Source organism: Nicotiana sylvestris, chromosome 10, assembly GCF_000393655.2.
Source record: "Nicotiana sylvestris chromosome 10, ASM39365v2, whole genome shotgun sequence".
NCBI classification, from domain to species: Eukaryota; Viridiplantae; Streptophyta; class Magnoliopsida; order Solanales; family Solanaceae; genus Nicotiana; species Nicotiana sylvestris.
In genome coordinates, this window is record NC_091066.1 from 92517704 (window position 1) to 92539322 (window position 21619).

The window sequence follows — 21619 nt, forward strand, 5'->3', positions numbered from 1 at the left end:
AAGTCAACCGGATGTTGACTTATGTGTTAGAGGGCTCGGATGTGAGTTCCAACGGTTCGAGTCGCTTCGGGAGGTGATTTGGGACTTAGGAGCTTGATCGGAATGTGTTTTGGAGGTCCGGAGTAGATTTAGGTTTGAATTGGCGAAATTGGATTTTTGGCGATTTTCAGTTGACAGGTGAGATTTTGATATAGCGGTCGGAATGGAATTCTGAGAGTTGTAGTAGTTCCGATCTATCAATTGGGATGTGTGTGCAAAATTTCAGGTCATTCGGACGTGGTTTGGTTTGGTTTTTGATCAAAAGTGTAATTTAGAAGATTTTGGAATTCTGAGGCTTGAATCTGATGCGAATTTAATGTTTTGATGTTGTTTTGAGCGTTCTGAAGGTCGGAACAAGTTTAAATGAGGTTATGGGATATGTTGGCATGTTTGGTTGAGGTCTCGGAGGCCTCGGGTGAGTTTCGGGTGGTCAATCGGACCATTTCATGTTGTTTGGAGTTGCAGAAAATTGCTGATAAGTGTTACAGAGAAATGGCCTTCGCGTTCGCGAAGGGTCAGTTGGTGAAGGCTGGGATTTAAGCCTTCGCGTTCGCAAGGAAAGCTCCACATTCGCGAAGGGCTGAGTGTTTGTGCATCGCGTTCGCGGGGTGGTGTCGTATTCGCATAGAAGAAAATGGGCAGCTTAGCTTCAGGGGATTTCATTCATCGCGTTCGCGAGAAAGGAAACATGATCGCGAAGGGTTAGTCTGAGGAAGCATTACATTCGCGATGTGTAGGTTGCAATCACGAAGAGGAAATTCTGGTCAAAGTTATTTTGTGCTTTGCGAACGCGAGGTTTTGACCGCGTTCGCGAAGAAGGATTTTAGGCCTAGGTAGAATGTTTAAATAGTTGTCTTATCCGCGATTTTGGTGTTTATTTTCAGCATTGTTGAGCGTTTTTTGAGCTTTTTGAAGAGGATTGAAGAGGGATTCAAGGGGAATCACTTGGAGGTAAGATTCAAGGACTTAAAACTCGATTCTAATGTGAAATCTACCTATTAATCATGGAAATTAAGCCAAAAATTGAAGAACTAGGACTTGAAATTGGAGACCTAGAATTTGGGATTTGAGGGGTCGTTTGTGGTTGGATTTTGATGCTTTTGGTATGAATGAACTCTGGGAGTGATAAGGAATCCATTGATGTGATTTTTACCAGAATCTGAGACGTGGGCCTGGAGGTCGGGTTTTGACAATTTCGGGATTTATGTTGTAAATTGATTATTTTCGCTTGGGCTTCTTTCCCTTAGCATATTTTGACATCGTGATTCTGATTTTGGATAGATTCGACGTGAGTGGAGATGCTATTCGAGGGGCAAAGGCATCGCGGGCTATAGCTTGGACCGGATTGAGGTGAGTAATGGTTGTAAATGATGTTTTGAGGGTATGAAACCCCGGATTGCACATCGTGGTACTATATTGAGGTGACGCACATGCTTGATGATGAGCATGGGGCCGTGCACTATTGGGGATTGTGACTTAGTCCGTCCTGAATGACTATTTTACTGCGTATTTAACTGAAATCTATTTGCTATCATCATGTTTTGGGCGGAATACCATATTTGGGCCTCGTGTCAACTATTTGAACCCTTAGGGGATTTTTATTGATATTTCCTCACTGTCTTTACTTTATATTTGAACTCAGTCATGCTATATTCCACTGTTTTCATAAGTCAGCCAGGTTTACTCTATTTTAACACTTAAATGATCTTTTAAATGATATTTTGGGCTTAGAACCATGTTCTACTATTGCTTGAGTGGCTTGTGAGGATTTTGACTTAGTAAGGTTGAGGGCCCATATTGTGAGAAAACACTAATTATGATTATGAGACCGAGGGCCTGAGATATGTATGCCACGAGATGGCTTGTTGATATGAGGCCGAGAACCTAGTGATGATGCCACGAGATGGCTTGATATTGCGCTTGGCCCGTAAGGGGCCCCTCCAAGAGTCTGCACACCCCCAGTGAGTGCAGGTACCCATAGTGATGTGAGTTATAGCCCGAGGAGCTGGTATTGCTCTGAGATATTGCTCGAGGGGCGGATTTGTTGATATTAAGCCCGATGGGAGAACCTTTATGTATTTATCTTTCTTATTTGCCTGTCATTTACCTATTTAATTGTAAAAAAGGCTTTTCATGAAGTTTATGTCGAACTAAAATGACTTTTACGTATACTTAATGATTTACTATTTTACTGGCTTTTACTGCTTCATTATAGCCTGTAATGTGCCTTATGTGTTTTCATATCTCTTAGTCGTTTATTTATGATTATTACTAATTGAGTTAGAGTACTCACTTTGCTCCCTGCACCCCGTGTGCAGATTCAGGCGTTACTGATCTTGCTAGCACGAGTAGAGAGCTCCTGGCAGACTTCGGAGTCCACGAGGTAGCTGCTTGGCGTCCGCAGTCCCGTGTTTCTCCCCCCTTTATCTCATTTCTATCTCTTTATCAGTTATTCTGTAATAGTTTAGTAGGATTTTCAGACTTGTAGCGTATTGATAGATGTTCATGACTAGTGACACCCCGGTATCGGGCTATGTTGGGTTTATTTTTGCAAACTGTAATGTTCACTGCTTACTTTTGGATTATTTATCATGTTTTAGACTTAATTCTTATTGTTTAATTGCTTAAAACTAAAATGGGTAAGTGTCGGCTTTATTCACAAGAGGCGCCATCACGACCAGGTCCGGATTTAGGGTCGTGACAAGTTGGTATCAGAGTCTAGGTTACATAGGTCTCACGAGTCATGAGCAGGTTTAGTAGAGTCTCACGAATCGTTACGGAGATGCCTGTATTTATCCTCGAGAGGCTGCAAAACCTTTAGGAAAACTTAACATTCTTGAAATTCTTGTCGTGCGAATTGGTTGATCTGAGTACTAAACTTTTGTTATGCTATTCTCTCACAGATGGTGATGACACGCGCTACCGGTCAGGATGGACGACCACCAGTGCCACCAGCTGTGGCCACTAGAGGTCGAGGACGCGGTCGTGGTTGTGGTAGGGGCAGAGATGTAGCCTTCACAGTAGCTAGGGCAGCACCTATAGATCCACTAGCCGCCCCAGTTCAGGATCAGGTCATCAAGAGGCCTTGGCTTAGATTCTATCAGTTTGCACTGGCCGAGCTCAAGCGGTTTCAGTCACTACAGCCGCAGCTACTTCTCAAGCCAGGGGAGTTTCTTAGACTCCCGCCGCTCGCACACTTGAGCAGGTCGTGCAGGGACTTCAGACACCGAGGGCACATCCAACCCAACCGGTTGCAGCTGCTCAGGACTATGCAGTTCCTGCCATGCCAGAGGATGAGCAGCGTCGGTTGGAGAGGTTTGGTAAACTTCAGCCTCCGACCTTCAGTGGTGCAGAGGGCGAGGATGCCTAGGGTTTCTTGGATAAGTGTCAGAGGATGCTTCGTACTGCGGGTATTTTGGAGACCAGTGGGGTGGATTTCACTATTTATTAGTGTTCTGGAGCTGTCTTCACTTGGTGGGAGGCTTTTGAGAGGCGTAGGCCTATTGGTGCAGCATCCCTTACCTGGCAACAATTCTCCGTTCTCTTTCTGGAGAAGTATGTGCCGCAGTCTCATAGAGAGGAGCTGCGTAGGGAGTTTGAGTGGTTGCGTCAGAGAGAGATGATTGTGACGCAGCATGAGATGAGGTTCTCCGAGTTAGCTTGTCATGCTATTTGGTTTGTTCCGACAAATAGAGAGAGGATTAGGAGGTTTATTAATGGCCTTACTTAGCATCTTCATATTCTCATGACCAGGGAGAGGGTGACTGGTGCTACTTTCGAGGATGTTGTGGATATTGCCCATGAGATTGAGTCTATTCGTTGCCAGGAGCGAGAGGAGAGGGAGGCCAAAAGGCCTCGAGGATCTGGTAGTTATAGTGGTGCTCCTTCGAGAGGTCAGTTTCAGCACAGTAGAGGCCGTCCATTCAGGCATGCTCAGCTAGCTCGCCTAGGTTATCGTGGGGAGTCATCGGGTCATGGTTCTCATAGTTCTCATCAAGGCCAATCATCACTTAGTACCCTTCCAGCTTAGAGCTCGTCCCGTGCTCCATCAGTTCAGGGCTCTTCTATGCCAGGTGCATCTTCTAGTCACTTCGGTGCGAGGGGTTCCCTTCAGTCCCCTTCTCCAGCACCTGTGAGTTGTTATGAGTTTGTAGAGTTGGGTCATATGTGAAGGCAGTGCCCTCATCGTCTTGCGAGTTCATCTCAGTAGAGGGGTCAGCCATCGGCTTCAGTGCCAGTTACTTTATCATCACCCACCCACCCAGCTAGGGGTGGAGGTCAGTCAGCTAGAGGTCGTCCTAGAGGGGGAGGTCGATCAGGGGGCGGTCAGGCCTGTTTCTATGTACTTCCAGGCAGACCCGATGTTATTGCTTCCGATGCTGTTATTACATGTATTGTTTCAGCCTGCCACAAAGTTGCCTCTGTATTATTTGATCCTGGTTCTACATTTTCTTATGTGTTATCATACTTTGCTCGTTATTTGGGTACGCCCAATGAGTTTCTTATTTCACCTGTTCATGTATCTACATCGATAGGCAATACTGTTGTTGTAGACCGTGTGTACCAGTCGTATGTGGTGACTATTAGGGGTCTAGAGACCCATAAGGATCTTTTATTATTGTGTATAGTGGATTTTGATGTCATTTTGGGCATGGATTGTCTATCTCCATGCCGTGCTATTTTGGACTGTCATGCCAAGACAATCACATTGACTATACTGGGTGTTCCACGGATTAAGTGGCGAAGTGTGACTGATTTTGTTCTCAGTAGAGTGAACTCGTTCTTGAAGGCCCAACGTATGGTTGGGAAGGGTTGTCTTTCGTATCTAGCCTTTGTGAGGGATGTCGGTGCAGAGACTCCCAGTATTGATTCTGTTCCAGTAGTGAGGGATTTTTCCGATGTATTTCCTACAGACCTGCCGGGCATGCCATCGGACAGGGATATTGATTTTGGTATTGACTTTATGCCGGGCACTCAGCCCATTTCTATTCCGTCGTATCGTATGGCACCAGCTGAGTTGAAGGAATTGAAGGAGCAGCTTCAGGAACTCCTTGATAAGGGATTCATCTGGCGTGTGTCACCTTGGGGTGTGCCGGTTCTATTTGTGAAGAAGAAGGTTGGCACTTTGAATATGTGAATTGATTATATGGAATTGAAACAAGTAACAGTTAAGAACAAGTATCCTTTGCCTTGCATTAATGATTTATTCGACTAGCTTCAGGGAGCGAAAGTGTTCTCCAAGATTGATCTCCATTCAGGTTATCACCAATTGAAGATCAGGGACTCAGATATTCTTAAGACAACTTTCAGGACCCGATATGGTCATTATGAATTCTTGGTTATGTCTTTTGGGCTGACCAATGCCCCAACAACGTTCATGCATTTGATGAACAGCGTGTTCTGGCATTATCTCGACTCATTTGTCTTAGTCTTCATTGATGATATTCTGGTGTATTCTCGTAGTCAGGAGGAGCACACGGAGCATTTGAGAGTTGTGTTGCAGAGATTGAGGGAGGAGAAGCTTTATGCAAAATTCTCCAAGTGTGAGTTTTAGCTCAGATCAGTGGCTTTATTGGGGCACGTGGTGTCCAGCGAGGGTATTCAGGTTGATCCGAAGAAGATAGAGGCGGTTCAGAGTTGGCCCAGATCGTCCTCAACCATAGAGATTCGCAGCATTCTTGGTTTGGCGGGTTATTATCGCTAGTTTGTTCAGGGATTTTCATCTATCCCATCGCCCTTGTCCAAGTTGACTTAGAAGGGTGCTTCATTTATATGGTCGGATGAGTATGAGGAGAGCTTTCAGAAGCTCAAGACAGCCTTGACCATAGCTCCAGTGTTAGATTTTTCATCAGCTTCAGGTTCATATACCGTGTATTGTGATGCTTCAAGAGTTGGTATTGGTTGTGTATTGATGTAGGAGGGTAGAGTTGTTGCTTATGCTTCTCGTCAGTTGAAGCCCCATGAGGAGAACTACCCCGTTCATGATTTGGAGTTGGCTGCCATAGTTCACACGTTGAAGATTTGGAGGCATTACTTGTATGGTATGTCTTATGAGGTATTTATGGATCATCGTAGCCTCCAACACTTGTTCAAGAAGAAGGATCTTAACTTGAGGCAGCGAAGATGGTTGGAGTTGCTAAAGGATTATGACATCACTATATTGTACCATTCGGGAAAGGCCAATGTGGTGGCCGATGCTTTGAGCCGAAAGACGGTGAGTATGGGGAGTTTGGCATATATTTCAATTGGGGAGAGACCTCTTGCAGTTGATGTTCATGCCTTGGCCAATTGGTTTGTGAGGTTAGATATTTCAGAGCCCAGTCAGGTATTGGCTTGTGTGGTTTCTCGATCTTCCTAATATGATCGCATCAGAGAGCGCCAGTATGATGATCCACATTTGCTTGTCCTTAAGGACAAAGTTCAGCATGATGATGCCAGAGATATGACCATTGGTGATGATGGGGTGTTGAGGATGTAGGGCCGTATTTGTGTGCCTAATGTGGATGGGCTTCGGGAGTTGATTCTGGAAGAGGCCCATAGCTCGCGGTATTCTATTCATCCGGGTGCCGCAAAGATGTATCAGGATTTGAGGCAGCACTATTGGTGGAGGAGAATGAAGAAAAACATTGTGGGATTTGTAGCTCGGTGTCTCAATTGCCAGCAGGTGAAATATGAGCATCAGAGATCAGGTGGCTTGCTTCAGCGGATGGATATTCCTGAGTTGAAGTGGGAGCGGATCACTATGGACTTTGTAGTTGGACTTCCACGGACTTTGAAGAGGTTCGATGCTATTTTGGTAATTGTGGATCGGCTGACCAAGTCCACGCACTTCATTCTTGTGTGTACTACCTATTCTTCAGAGCGGTTGATAGAGATCTATATCCGGGAGATTGTTCATTTGCATGGTGTCCCAGTTTCCATCATTTCTGATAGGGGCACTTAGTTTACTTCGCAGTTTTGGATGTCTGTACAGTGAGAGTTGGGTACTCAAGTTGAGTTGAGCACAGCTTTTCACCCTCAGATGGACGGGAAGTCTGAGTGCACTATTCAGATATTGGAGGACATGTTGCGTGCTTATGTCATTGATTTCGGAGGGCCATGGGATCAGTTTGTACCACTTGCAGAGTTTGCTTATAACAACAGCTACTACTCGAGTATTCAGATGGCTCCATATGAGTCTTTCTATGGGAGGTGGTGTAGGTCTACAGTCGGTTGGTTTGAGTCGGGTGAGGCTAGGCTATTAGGGACAGACTTGGTGCAGGATGCTTTAGAAAAAGTGAAGGTAATTCAAGAGAGGCTTCGTACAGCGCAGTCGAGGCAAAAGAGTTATGCTAACAGGAAGGTTCAGGATGTGTCCTACATGGTTGGTGAGAAGGTTTTGGTGAAGGTTTCGCCCATGAAGGGTTTTATGAGATTTGGGAAGAAGGGTAAATTGAGTCCTCGGTTCATTAGGCCTCTTGAGGTGCTTCGGAGGATTGTGGCTTATGAGCTTGCTTTGCCACCTAGCTTATCGAGTGTGCATCCAGTATTTCATGTTTCTATGCTCCGGAAGTATATTGGGGATCCGTCTAGATTTTAGCACGGTTCAGTTGGATGATGAGTTGACTTATGATGTAGAGCCAGTAGCTATTTTGGAGCGTCAGGTTTGAAAGTTGAGATCAAAGGATATAGCTTCAGTAAAAGTGCAGTGGAAAGGTCGGCCCGTGGAGGAGGCTACCTAGGAGACCGAGCGGGAGATGCGGAGCAGATATCCTCACCTGTTTGAGGCTTCAAGTATGTTTCTTGACTCGTTCGAGGACGAACGTTTGTTTAAGTTGGGGAGGATGTGATGACCCGACCAATCTTCTCATGAGTTACCACTTTGTTTCCCCCATTTCTACTTCTTATTGCTTTGTCTATCGGTTCTATATGTGATCGGGTTGGTTGTCTCGGGTTCGGAGAGGATTTGGTAAGGTTTGAGACACTTAGTCTCTTTTGAGGAAGCTTAAGTTGGAAAAGTCAACCGTATGTTGACTTATGTGTTAGAGGGATCGGATGTGAGTTCTGATGGTTCGGATAGCTTCGGGAGGTGATTTGGGACTTAGGAGCGTGATCGGAATGTGTTTTGGAGATCCAGAGTAGTTTTAGGCTTGAGTTGGCAAAATTGGATTTTTGGTGATATCCGGTTGATAGGTGAGATTTTGATATAGGAGTCGGAATGGAATTCTAAGAGTTGTCGTAGTTCTGTTGTGTTATTTGGGATGTGTGTGCAAAATTTTAGGTCATTCAGACGTGGTTTGGTTGGGTTTTTTATCAAAAGCATAATTTAGAAGATTTTGGAATTCTTAGGCTTGAATCCGATGCGAATTTGGTGTTTTGATGTTGTTTTGAGTGTTCCGAAGGTTGGAACAAGTTTGAATGACGTTATGGGATATGTTGGCATGTTTGGTTGAGGTCCCGAGGGCCTCGGATGAGTTTCGGGTGGTCAATCGAACTATTTCATGTTGTTTGGAGTTGCAGAAAGTTGCTGATCAGTGTTGCAGAGAAATGGCCTTCGCATTCGCGAGTAGGCCAACGCGTTCGCGAAGGGTCAGTTGGTGAAGGCTAGGATTTAAGCCTTCGTTTTCGTGAGGAAAGCTCCGCGTTCGTGAAGGGTTGAGTGTTTGTGCATCGCGTTCGCTGGGTGGTGTCGCGTTCACATAGAAGAAAATGGGCAGCTGAGCTTCAGGGGATTTCATTCATCGCGTTCGTGAGAAAGGCAACACTATCGCAAAAGGTTAGTCTGAGGAAGCATCGCGTTCGCGATGGGTAAGTCGCAATCACGAAGAGGAAATTCTGGTCAAAGTTATTTTGTGCTTCACGAACGCAAGGCTTTGACCGCATTCGCGAAGAAGTATTTGAGGCCTGGGTAGAATGTTTAAATAGTCGTCTTGTCCGCGATTTTGGGTTTATTTTCACCATTGTTGAGCGTTTTTGGAGATTTTTGAAGAGGATTGAAGAGCAATTCAAGGGGAATCACTTGGAGGTAAGATTCATAGACTTAAAAATCAACTCTAATGTGAAATCTACCTAATTAATCATGGAAATTAAGCCAAAATTGAAGAACTAGGGCTTGAAATTGGAGACCTAGAATTTGGGATTTGAGGGGCCGTTTGTGGTTGGATTTTGATGTTTTTGGTATGAATGAACTCGGGGAGTGATAAGGAATCCGTTGATGTGATTTTTACCGAAATCCGAGACGTGGGCCCGGGGGGTCGGGTTTTGGTAATTTCGGGATTTATGTTGTAAATTGATTATTTTCGCTTGGGCTTCGTTCCCTTAGCATATTTTGACGCCGTGATTCTGATTTTGGATAGATTTAATGCGAGTGGAGGCCAATTCGAGGGGCAAAGGCGTCGCGGGCTAGAGCTTGGACCTGATTGAGGTGAGTAATGATTGTAAATGATGTTCTGAGGGTATGAAACCCCGGATTGCACATCGTGGTGCTAATATTGAGGTGACGCACACGCTTGATGACGAGCGTGAGGTCGTGCACTATTGGAGATTGTGACTTAGTCCATCCCGAATGACTATTTTACCTCATATTTGACTGAAATCTATTTGCTATCATCACGTTTTGGGCGGAATGCCATATTTGGGCCTCGTGCCAACTATTTGAACCCTTAGGGGATTTTTATTGATATTTCCTCACTGTCTTGACTTTATATTTGAACTCAGTCATGCTATATTCCACTGTTTTCATAACTCAGCCATGTTTACTCTATTTTAACACTTAAATGATCTTTTAAATGATATTTTGGGCTGAGAAGCATGTTCTACTATTGCCCGAGTGGTTTGTGAGGATTTTGACTGAGTAAGGCCGAGGGCCCATGTTGTGAGGAAACACTGATTATGATTATGAGGTCGAGGGCCTCAGATATGTATGCCACGAGGTGGCTTGTCTATATGAGGCCGAGAACCTAGTGATGATGCCACGAGATGACTTGATATTGCACTTGGGCCGTAAGGGGCCCCTCCAGGAGTCTACACACCCCCAGTGAGCGCGGGTACCCATAGTGATGTGAGTTATAGCCCGAAGGGCTGGTATTGTTCTGAGATATTGCCCGAGGGGCGGATTTGTTGATATTGAGCCCGAGGGGCGAACCTTTATGTGTTTATCTTTCTTATTTGCCTGTCATTTACCTGCTTAATTGTTGAAAAGGCTTTTCATGAAGTTTAAGTTGAACTAAAATGACTTTTACGTATCCTTACTGATTTACTATTTTACTGGCTTTTACTGTTTCATTATAGCCTGTAATGTGCCTTACGTGTTTTCATATCTCTTTGTCATTTATTTATGATTATTACTCACTGAGTTGGAGTACTCACTTTACTCCTTGCACTCCGTATGAAGATTCAGGCATTGTTGATCCTGCTAGCGCGAGTTGAGAGCTCCCGGCAGACTTCAGAGTCCACGAGGTAGCTGCTTGGTGTCCGCAGTCTCGTGTTTCTCCCCCTTTATCTCATTTCTATCTCTTTATCAGTTATTCTGTTATAGTTTAGTAGGCATTTCAGACTTGTAGCATATTGATAGATGCTCATGACTAGTGACACCCCGATATCGGTCTATGTTGGGTTTATTTCTGCAAACTATAATGTTCACTGCTTACTTTTGGATTATTTATGACGTCTTAGACTTAATTCTTATTGTTTAATTGATTAAAATTGAAATGGGTAAGTGTCGGCTGGCCTTGTCTTCACGAGAGGTGCCACCATGATCGGGTCCGGGTTTAGGGTCGTGACAGGCGTCTTCTCACACTATTGATGACCTTTACTTGCCTTGCAGTAATCCTTCTGTACCAAGGATAAGAAAATTCCTTACTCGCATGGGTGGCATTTAGTGTAACTGGCACACATAGTCCCTTAAGCTTAACTTTGCTCACATTGCTTGCTTTATGGAAACATCTTCCTGAATGACCATTCTCTGAATTTCTCATGAATCTTCTTCTGTTGTCCATTCTATTATTGTTGTAACAAAATCTGAAACTCTCATGATGCCGATTATTATCCAATCACTCAGTCCCTAATTCACGTTTAGTTTATCTTGTTCACTAGCCCATACTGATTTCTATTATTCTGGGGTCTAACTTTCCCTTCTGGTAGTTGCATTGGAGTCACGAACTTATTTCTTGAAGTGAGGATATGACTTTATGGACTATACTCCTTTTGTTGTCTCAAGACCTGTTACCTCTCGTCTTTTCTTTCACTTGACTATAGACTCTATAATATTATCATCTTTTTGACCTATCATTGTCATCCATGTATCACATCTTACTTATAATTCTTCCTTATCTCTTTTCTCATTACTCTGCTAGTATTTCTGCTTATCCCTTTCGTGTGAAAACTCCAACAAGACATTCTTTTGTTTTTAGCTCCCTTTGCTTCATACATCGAATCTTTAGGTTTCTCAACGTCCTCGCTCTACTAGGGACGAGAGTCACACTTAATGTAATATTTATCCCTTCCAGGCATTTCAGTGCCTATCTTCGAAATTTTTTTGATCATGTTAGTATTCACATCTAATTGTAATATTCTAGAGTGCATCACCTGAGTGTCTTACAAGGAGATCTCTTAGCACATTTGTAATGTCTTTTGGAAATGTCAACTAATACAAACAATCCATTCACCATTTTGGATTACTCTAACCCCAACCGGATTTTGATGTTCCATCCTTTTCTTAAACTACACCTCTTAACCCCCATAGTGCATAACTAAGATAGGTGCGGCCAATTGTACATACCTCTGTTATTAATTAAGGTAACTCAAAATGCTTATATTTCTCTTCCTGAATTGTAGGTAATGTTCATCTCTACTAAGTAGGTACATTGTACCCTTCTTCACCTTGCTTCTTCTATTTGTTGAAACTTGTGTCTACCTTCCAATTCTCTTATTCCTTGCCGTAAGAGTAGATAGACATTCTTGCCTTAGGGATCCTAATCAAGAAGCTTGCACGTCTTAGTATCCTCATGTTCTACTGGAGACCTTATATTCATCATATGCATGATGCAAAATCGAGTTTCTTTGACTCAATTCTTCCACAGCCACATTCAATCCCTTACCAAACATCTTTCTAGATGAAGGCATCGTAGTATTATGAATAAGATAGAATTTAGGAAATTGAGTTCTTACAACCGAGCTCTACCACATGATCTAGAGTAAGAAAAAATAGTGACAGTCCTAAATGCCCTTTAGCCTCCTGCTTATAAGTGTGGTGCATGACACGCCCGTAAACAAGACTCTACAAGACACGGCTTGTAGACTCCCTAGGACAGAACTGCTCTAATACCACTTTTGTCACGACCCAAACTGATGGGCCGCGACGGGCACCCGATACCTTACTCAACCGAGTACCTACGTAACGTATCTTTCATATCATACTATCATAGGCAAGTAAGCTAGAGAGGCTGTCGTGAGATAAGTATAATAGAACATGTGATACCAACTTATACATAAGACATACGGGCCTATAAGAGCAAAATAACTACTTGTATAGTGAACATAGGCTGACAAGGCCATACAAGCTTTTACTTACATGACATCTGTCTAAAAGCCTCTAAGAATATATAATTTTTATAAAGGTCTGGACAGAGTCCCGGCATACCAAACAATACACGGCTAAGTCATACTAACCAAACAAGCAACTCCGAAGCAAATGGAGCGCACCAACATCTTCTGCTGAGGTGATAGCCTAGAGGGCTCTCGACCTGTCTATCGAGACCTGTGGACATGAAACGCAGCATCCCCAGGTAAAAAGGGATGTTAGTACAAATAATGTATCAAGTAAGTAAGGTACATAAATAAGTACATGACAGACATGGAAGAAATATAGAGTAAATGACTCAACCTGTAAGTCTCGATAACTCTGTAATTCATGAAATAATTATAGTGTCATGCATATGCGTATGAATGTCATGTCGTGCATAGGTACATGTGTTCATAATATCATCAAACCTCTAAGGGAATCCCAACATATCATCTCGGTCAGTGTGGGCAAAATCATAAACGTATACCAGTTGATCAGATGGTGGTGTGTATATAATGATGTAACCTTTTCCCATACCCCATATAAATATAATATACATATATACGCGTATATAATGCCATCTGGTCATGGGTCAATGTACATGTAGAAATACGTTAATAAGATTTTCTATGAATGTCATAAAAATCCATATGCCTTTTGGATAAACATTATCAAATACGTATTTTTCTGAGACCCATGAGCAGAAGATATACTAGTAATTCACATGGAGAATCAAGAATATAGACACCCCTAGTATTTTTATGAATAGAGTCATTTATGAAAGTTGCATATTTTTCTAGTTTCATTTGTATTATTTGGATCATGCCAAAAAGAAAGAAGGGATAGCCTTAACATACTTGGAGTAGGGAAAAATCCGTGTGATATTCTTGGAAAGGATGACACCGTACTCCTTTAGAATCAAAAAATCTTGTTGCTATTATAATATGGAGTGGCTATCATCCTTGGCTTTGTATTTTGCGTAATTTGTTTGCCTGTCACGACCCAACTTTCGCTCTGTTTGGGTATCGTGATGGCACTTAGTCTTAGGGACTAGGTAAGCCTAACTCATACTAAAATACCACAACAATAAATGAAATTTAACAGTCTTGAAGCAGAAATCTCTACAAAATTTATTATTCCCAAAACCTGGTAGTACAAGTCATAAGCTCTACAGAGTTAGCAACTACTTCTAAATATAACTATTCAGAAAAGAGTGAAAAAATTTGAATACAAGTAAGATGGTGACTCCGAAGCCTGCGAACGCAGCAACAGGTTTACTTTAAGTCTCCTCAACAATGATCCGCACAAATACTAATGATTGATACCTAGATCTGCACAACAAAAATGTACAGAAGAGTAGCATGAGCACACCAGAGTGGTGCCCAGTAAGTACCAAGACTAACCTCGGTGGAGTAGTGACGAGGAACAGTAAAGATACCTACCGGTCTAATAAAATGTACAAATATAGGAACAACGGAACATGATGTATATACAAAGACTACCCAAAATGGCTAACAATGCTACAATCACAATAAGGGAAGAAAATAGCAAGTAACAGCGAAAATACCAAAATTATGACATAGAATGTCACGCCCCGAACCTGGGGAGGCGTGACTGGCACCAGGTGCCGAGCTGGCCCGAGCGAACCACTCTGTAACTAATAATAATTCGATCAAAACTAGAACATACATAGGTTGAGTTGGCTGAACTCATTCCTTTTGTAGCTATCATGGGCCAAAATGACTACAACTCATAATAAACAACTATAAGTGGGCAACACTGAACTATCATTCCTAAGACATGAATACATATGGGCCGTCAAGGTCTTTAACATACTGTATAAACTGAACCTCTGTCTATAAAGCCTCTAAGAATATTAGACATCAAACAAGACAAGGCGCCTGCCTACCATAAGATTGTAGCAAAACTCTAACACGATGACTTATAGACTCGGCTGTACTCCGAATGAGGTGGAGTCTTACCGATCCTTCATTGAATGCTAACCTTGTCTACCTTGAGGGCTCGTTAGATTGATTATCTATACCTACATGCATGAATGTAGCGTTCCCAACAAAAGGACGTCAATACGAATAATGTACAAAGCATGTAAGGTAGAACTGAAACATAACAATAAGTTAATATTTACTTAAAGACATATAAGAATCAACCTGTAAGTCTGGATAACTCTGTAAATCATGAGATACTTATAGTGTCATGCATATGCATATGCGTAAAAATGTCATGTCGTGCATAGGTACATGTGCTCATAACATCATCAAGCCTCTTAGGGCATCCCATCATATCATCTCGTCCTCCGTGGGCAAAATCATCAACGTATACCAGCTGATCAGGTGGTGTAGCCTATATAACGTCGTAACCTTTTTCCCATATCCCATATATATATATTTACATATATATGCGTATATAACGCCATCTGGTGCCACTGTGGGCAAAATCATCAATGTATACCAGCTGATCAGGTGGTGGTGCGTATATAACGTTGTAACCTTTTTCCATATCCCATATATATATATATATATTGAGTTTGGGATATATATATATATATATATATATATATATATATATATATATATATATATATTTACATATATACACGTATATAAGGCCATCTGGTCGTGGGTCAATGTAAATAAATGCAATGCATGAGAAGTACATCAATAAAATCTTTCGAAGTGTCATAAGACCATTATGGAGATGCCATCTTCTTTACATTTCAAATAACTTAATATGCTAGCAGCTAGTGAATAAAATCACATTAGAATATCTCATAGTATTCTTCCTCAACCTTGAAGAGTAGACAAGAGTAGCATGTTCGGGGTATCTAGTTGCATGTCCAATTCACGTTGTAGTATCTAGCAAGTTTGAAATTGAGCAAGATCAAATAAGAGTGATTTTTCCTATGAAAAAAAAAAAGAAATATTCCAACTAGTAGTATTTATAAGTTATTAAATGCACAAAATTCACTACACCTGGAACTTCGTTAGCTGAAAGGATCGGTTTCAATAAGCTCTCAGTTTCAACTATCTGCTAAGAGACATAAAAACTTAGAGAACTCAAAGATTATGAATTGATATTGAGTAAAGGGCACATATACGTTATTTTCATTTGCAGTGGTGGAATTTGTAAATGAATATAGCATAGTTGACACTGAAGAAGACAACTATTTTTCATTTGAAGTTTCTACAAGAATAAAAACATAATTGCTAGCCGGATTGGATCTAGTCAAAAAAAAATATAGAAAGAACTAAATTCTGGACATCAACTATGTTCAAAGAACAGAAAAAGCATGGACATAGTTGTGCAAAACTTAAAAAGAATAAATATTTGACATACTCAGTAAACGAGAAAAAGAAGCTAGGTGGCCAACAACCCAACACAACAAGAAAAGGAATATGACTTTGTAATTCTTCCGGAGAAAAGGATGTCTTCACCACGCAAAGGTTTGATCTACACAACCTAGCAAAACTTTTAACACAATAAAGCTCCTTCGAAAAACAATTAAAATGTTTAGGAGGAATCAGGTTGACATAAGCTTCAAGTTAAGAATAGCTCATTTATTTTATGTTATAGTAAATTAGAAGACACTACATCACATTCAATCATAAGAAGCATCTGCCACCTATTTAATGAATGTAAGAGCCATACTGTTTCTAAGGCAAAAGCTGCCACGTGAGATAATGTAACCTTATCCAAAGCTTTTTAATTATTTTCCACTAGAATTCATTAATTACCCAATTATCCACCTAATTAATAATTATCTCAAATTACTTAAAATATTACTCATTTTTAACATACTTTATGTACCCTACTATCATGGTCATGTGGTACCATATAAAATTAATACATACATTATTATTTCATTAAAACATCCACGTAAAAAAATGCACATATTTTCTCAACTTTAAATTTTTAATCTCATAAAGAGAGTACAAATTTTCGTACGCTTAATTATTAAAATGGTAAAAGGATAATCTTCTTTTCTTGTGAGAAAATAATTTTTATCTTTACAATAAAGAAATTCTTTTTGTACTATAAATTCTAAAAACGGAAAAAATAACTTTTCTTATATTAAAATACTATCTACTCTTATAATAAATAAAACCTCATTTATAAACTCCCATATGTTATGTATATAATTTTAAACTTATCACAACTATATAAAATCGTATCTATCAATTTTTTTTTACCGAAAATGGTTTACTTCAAAGAAAATACATATCAAGCCAATATATAGTAGTTCCGAAATTCTTCAAACTTACAGGGTCTTACATCCATATCTTCATGTATAACCTTAATCCCTTCCAACTCATATATTATTACTTCGACGAATCCTAATGTTAAGGTACGGATGTAACATAGAAGAGCGAGCTAAAACACAAACCCAAATCCTAAATTCACAATACAGTAAAGGTAAGCAATAACTCAGATCCTACGACAGTGTTCACATCAGGTCTTATCCAACAATTTCCACGAAGTATTGAATCTCGGACAAATTACAGCTCATGAGTCCCAGTACCTGAAATCTAACACTTGGCATCCTGTGCCCCCATCACTGTTACACTCCATATTCTCGTACATGAAAGTACGCTATAAATAAATTAATGAGAGCTCGGAAGTGAGGTGTCATGTCCCGCAGTACTACATTATGACGATGTTGTACCCTATAGTGTTGTATATTGAATTTGTCATAAGGTAACTAACATCAGTCCAAGGAAAAGATTATTTGGAGATTATAAGGATTGTGCTATTTCAAACAAGTAATAAGTAAATTCGTAAAGGTTAAAGGAGTAGCAAGTCAAAGAAAACGAGTTTCGTTGAAAATGGACAATTTGGAATAAAATACGGGTCGAGCGATAATACCCGATAATTATAAACTAATACCATACAAGGTACCATATGACCACGGTAGTGTAATATATACAGTATATATGAAGTATTTTGAAAATAAATAGAATTTTAAGTAATTTATGATAATTCTTAAATTATGCGGACAATAAATTAATTACCGGGTAACGAAATATTACCCGGTTAACTAATAGGCGGATAAAATTAATAATATCATCTCCTCCCAAAAATGTGGCAGTAGCCTACTCTTGATGCAAATGACTAAGTAGTTAGATGATATTAGGTGGCAATCTAATAAAATTCATTACATAAATTGAGTTAGTGTCATATATATCCATAACCACTTTTCTATCCATTATAGACTTTTCATTTGATCATCATCAAATCTTTTTACTTCTTGGCATAAAGGGATTGTTTTATAAGAATCACTTATACAAAATGGAAAACAACGTATAAGAATTCTCAATGCCTTCATTCCCTTAATCACCTAAATTAGTCATTTTCCCAATCTTGCGACAACCCCCTATCGATTCCCTACCCTCTGATGCCATCAAACACGAACAACTCCTATTCATACTTCTAAATTTCCTAGCTACAATCACTGGCCTCTATCTTCTCTTTGTCCATCCGACATATCCATCACCGGCTCGTGTGATTTTTGCTGGTGCAATTTCACTTCTTGGCTATAGTACTGTCAAGAAGATACAATTATCTGAGAATCATAACCTCAAATTGCACTTCTCAGTAGACATTTTTGTTGGCAATGAAAGATCAAAACGTTCTCAAACCATACGCTAAGGATCAATCCAACCAAGAATATTATACGGATTTTTCCTACTTCAGGTATGTTAAGGCCCTCCCTTCTTTCTTTTGGCATGATTCATACGATACGAACGAAACGTGCAAATGCACAAATTTCATAAGTGACTCTATTCATAAAAGTAATAGAAATATCTATGTTCTTTAATTTTCATGTGTCATAATATTTTATCATCTGTTCATGGGTCTCAGAAAAATACGAAAGTTGAAAAGATGTTACTTTATGATATTGCTCAAGAGGCAAAATGGTCTTATGACATTCCGAATGATTTTACGTACTTTTCATACATTGCATTCATGTGCATTGACTCATGACCAGATGACGTTATATACGCGTATATATGTAAATATATGTATATGGGATATGGGAAAAGGTTACGGCGTTATATACGCACCACCACCTGATCAGCTGGTATATGATGATGATGTTGCCCACAGTGGCTGAAATATGATTCAAACGACGTTATATATGCATATATATGTAAATATGATTCAAACGACGTTATACACGTGTATATATGTATGTATATATATGTATATGGGATATGGGAAATGTTATGGCGATATATACGCACCACCACCTGATCAGCTGGTATACGATGATGATTTTGCCTACAGTGGCCGATATGATATGGTGGGATGCCCTCAAAGGCTGATGATGTTATGAGACATGTACCTATGCACGACATGACATTCATACGCATATGCATGATGCTAAAAGTATTTCATGATTTAAAGAGCTATTCAGACTTATAGGTTGAGTCAAGTACTCTGTATTTCTTCCATGTTTGTTATGTACTTATTTGTGTGCCTTACATACTCGGTACATTTTTTGTAATGACGTCCCTTTTGCTTGGGGACGCTGCGTTTCATGCTCGCATGTCCCGATAGACAGGTCAAGAGCCCTCCAAGTAGGCTATCAGCTAAGCGGAAGATATTGGTGCGCTCAATTTGCTTCGGAGTTACTTGTTTGGCTGGTATGATTTAGACGTGTATTGTTTGGTATGGCGGGACTCTGTCCCGACCTTTATGACATTTATGTACTCTTAGAGGCTTGTAGACATATGTCGTGTATGTGAAAGATTGTACGGCCTTGTCGGCTTATGTCTTGAGTAATAAACAATTATGTTGGCCTATTAGGCTCATATGTCACGTGTATATGATAATGTAATAAGAAAGATACATTATGTTGGAACTTGGTTGAGTAAGGTACCGGGTGCCCGTTGAGGCCCATCGGTTTGGGTCGTGACAATCAATCCTCATGGTCATGCTGACAACTCACTTTCTAACTAGAGCCACTCTTACATATATAACAAGTAAACAAGGGTATGCATCTATACTCAGCAAAATCAGGAGGACTTCACATCCAATAGGAGTGTTCAACTGCGTGTATGCTTGTGCAAGTGCTTTAACATGGTTCCTATCAGCTAATAAGCATAGGGAAAAGAATGGACAGCACGTAAGATGTTTCTTCACAACTTCCATGAGATAAAGCTCATACAGGTAAGCGTACCACAACACAATATCAAACAACAAGAATGCACCCAAGCCATCACAAATCATCACAATTAATCCCTGACATATCCCACCTTATCACGCCACGTGTGCAAATAATAACATAATAAGTACCCGCCTTGTTTTGCCACACGTGCATCATAATGTTCCCATCTTATCTTGCCACATACACAACCCACATATAAGCATATATATACATAGCATGCCTTGTCATGCCGCATGTGCAATATGACAATAGTAGCAATAGCACGGCAGAAACCTCGTGTAACCCTATAACAACAATCGCATGGCAGAAACCTCGTGCATCACAATATCAATAACCGCACAACATAAACCTCGTGCACCACCACAACAAGTACAACAAAAAACAATGACAATATATACAAGAACACGACAAGTAAATCAACTCAAGAACTTTTGATCACAAGGAAATAGTAAAACTAGCTCACAAGGAATAACCACAATAGAGAATACTAAGCGTAATAAGAACAACTCAACAAGGGAGAAAATAATATGAAGCAACGATCCCACAATATGTAATTCAACAACAAGGAAGCTAACACGAATCAAATAATTCCAAATAAAGAAATATCAACTAAATATAGGATATCTAAACTTCTTTTAATGTTGGGCAATTTACGAAGAATATACAACAATTTCAATTAAGGATTAGCAACGGGAAGATAATCATAACCTCAATTAAGACTAAAAAATTACAGGGGAGATAATACTGATTCCAATAAAGACGAGCAGTTAAGAAAGATAGCATGACAATAGAAGAGGTAAAAATCTTTAGTTAAGCAAAATAAGAGTCAAATAGGCAATAAGAATGAATCATAAGCAATTCATTCCAATTAGAGCATGTAGAGGTGAAACTAGAAAGTGGAAAACTCAAGTATATCAAGTACACATTCATACATAGTGAATATAAGGACCTAAGAACCCTAAAAGGCCAATTTTTTCACAAATAAGTCCGAGCACGCACTCGTCACCTCGCGTACACAAACTACAATCAACATAGCAGAAAGTCCCCCATATAAGGTTAGGCAAGATACTTACCTCAAAGACGACAAACCGATACTCTAAAATGCATTTATCAGGTGAAAAGACCTCCTGACGACTCAAATCTAACCAAATTAACTTAAAAGCACAAATAAAACACATAAGAAACTATTCCGGATCATAAAGTCTCAATCTTTAACAAAATCCAAAAATCAATCCAAAAGTCGACCCCCCGGGCCCACACCTCGGAACCCCACAAAGTTTACAAACCAAATACCCATTCCGATACGAGTTCAACCATACAAAATTTATCAAATTCCGATACCATTTGGTCCATCAAATCATGATTTTTCATTTTAGGAATTTTCTTCAAAAACCAACATTTTTCCCAACCCAAAACATAAATTAAATTATTAAAATGAAGATAAAATCATTGAATATGTTATAGTCTAGATGAAAAACACCTACCAAATCGATTTGTGTGAAAAACCCTCAAAGAATCTCTCAAAATCGAGCTCCACAAGTCAAGATATGAATAAAATGGTCTAACCCTCGATTTGGGAATATATTCTGCCTGCCCAAGGGTTGTTCTTCGCGTTCGCGACCTTCTCTCGCATTCGGGATGAGTAAATTCCTCGTCAGCGATTCCAAACTCATTCCAGATAGCCTTTAGTAATGGCTATAACATTTTGCACACAAATCCAAATGAAAAATGGTTTGACATTCTGAATACTATATTCCAAGGGCTACATTTTCGTAGGTTGTGCATTTCCTGAGTCATTATATATTGCGAGATATAAGCTTCCAAAGTCAACCCTATGCAGCAGAGATTTTCGA